Below are 2,322 nucleotides of genomic sequence, written 5' to 3' on the forward strand. Positions count from 1 at the left end.
TTTACCCATACATTCATTCATACTGTGCACTTTAAACCAAATCTGCCAGTCTGAACATGTAAATGTGCTGATTTGAGCTGCCCTCAAAAACAGAGTGTTCCTCTCTGCTGCCATTTTCAACCAACTGTGTCAAAAACATGAATGCATTTCCCTTCCATGATAAAGCAATGCCCTCTACAGGAAAAGCAACAGTACCTCATCCTTCTCTCTGTCCTTCTACTTACAATCCGCTTAGATTTTACACACACACCTACACACACCTCCGATTTAGATGAATAGAGCCATCATTGCAGCAGAAAACCTTTTTTTAAATTGCAAATTAGTAGTTTGTGGCCTCAAAAACATTGAGTTACAACAGTGTCCAATATAGTCAATGTTAATCCTGTTCACATCTTTTAAAGATTGCTTCATTTGCCAACTACCAAGTTACTTCAAGTATTACAGGAGATGTTAGTCCTAGCAAATGAACCTGCATACATTTAAATCACCATGCGTTGGCTGTTATTTTCATTAGAGTCTACAATAAAACAGCATCCCCATGATGAGTAGCCAGAGTCCGTCCATTCCTCCTGTAATACTCCTGCAGTAATTCCAGGCTGACTGCAGCCACAGAGATGACACCTTAACCCGAGAAGTGACTTGGTAATACAGACAAGACATCATTTGCTTCGAGGCTTTTACCTTGAAGGAAAGAAAACATATTTTGAAAATAACCCTTCACTCTAGTTTCTGCCTCTAAGTGGTAAATGTAAGACCTTTATACGAGTCTCGAGATGGAAATGATTTGCAAAACACATGCTGTTTCTGCTTTCAAATGATGTACTTGAAGTTACAGAGCACCTTAATGGTTTTCGGGAAATGCCACTTTTGTGTTGGAGTGCTGTGAAATGTGTACGCGCTTCTTGTTAAAGGATAACCTTCTCTCCTCGCTCCTGCGCATTAGAGGAAAAATGTGTGTTGCCTATAGCTGTGTCGGCACATCGGGGGAATGTCGCACGCATGTGTGTGTGAGAGTCTGCTCTGATAGCGTGTCAGACTGAATTAGCCTCCGTTTGGCGTGAGCCTGGCACACACTGCTGCCTGCCCTCTGCCCACCACCCCACATATGTGGCCCAGATTAGAATTAATAACCAGCACTGCCAATCATGCTTTAATCACAATAGCTTTGCATTTAGGGGGCAGTGGGAGGTCACAGACATCTGGGCTTTAGGATGGCCAATCTGGAGCAGCTAATAAGGCAAGTTTGCACAAGTGTGTGTGTCGGTGCTCCCCTGATGGACTCATTTTGAGTGTTGGTGGTGGCAGCTGCTCAGGTGAGCCCCAGAGACTGACAGGAGGACTACAGGGTGTTTTAAAGTGCAGAACAAAAAAAACAACAACACACCAGCTGGAAAATATAAGACAGATTAGTGTATAAACTTTATGTTTTTGTCTATCTGAATGGATCAGTATTATGAGTAATATGTGGACCAATGACAGGACATCAGTTAGCGCAAAAGACCAGCATTGTTATTAGCAGCCAGTAATATTATGTACATACAGCATTCTCAAGTCCAAATGTCATGGGAGGTATTTCACTTCCAACATTATTTAATTGACCTTTCCTAGATGACGGTCCTTCCAAGGAGGAGGATAGCATCTGGGAGCAGACAGGTAATCTGTACAGATGGAAGGATTTAGAACACTTAAGGCCCATCAGAGGCCAAGAAGTTTCTTCAAAACGGCTTCTTGAAAAAGCACTACATACCATAGACTGTATGTAAAGATTGTTGTAGCCCCTATGGCACAACCCTCTATTTTCAGACTCGGACTTCAAAGCCTTAGTGACAGAGTTTTGACCAGTATTATGGAGTTGTGGAGTAAGTAGATGAGATTTAGATTAGTGGGTGCAGTGCAAGTTATCAGGTAATCCTGATATCAGCAAGCTGAATTCATGAACTGTATGGAGAGCAAAAAAATGCTATGCCAACTCCACTCAGTGGTCAATGGTGGAATAACTCCTGAAAACAAAGTGAATATCGGGGCCAGTTGCATAAATTCATGAGCCAAGCTTCGTGTAACAGTCGGTGAATATTTTAATTTGGATGTACAGTTTGGACATTTTCATTTTACTGTATTGAAGTTTTGTTTGATGCTTGAAAAGTTCTGTGGTGGATGGATAACAAAAGATCACTGTTCATCACCCATTTCCACTAAACAGATGGCACAGGTTTGCTCACTTCACTGTTAGTTTGTATTAATGACACAGAGACCATCTCCCAACCTGGTAACACAAATCAACTCTTTACCCGGTAGGTTTAAATGTTTTTTGTTTGTTTGTTT

Source organism: Pundamilia nyererei, unplaced genomic scaffold (assembly GCF_000239375.1).
Source record: "Pundamilia nyererei isolate P.nyererei 1_Seehausen unplaced genomic scaffold, PunNye1.0 scaffold00168, whole genome shotgun sequence".
Classification (NCBI taxonomy): Eukaryota; Metazoa; Chordata; class Actinopteri; order Cichliformes; family Cichlidae; genus Pundamilia; species Pundamilia nyererei.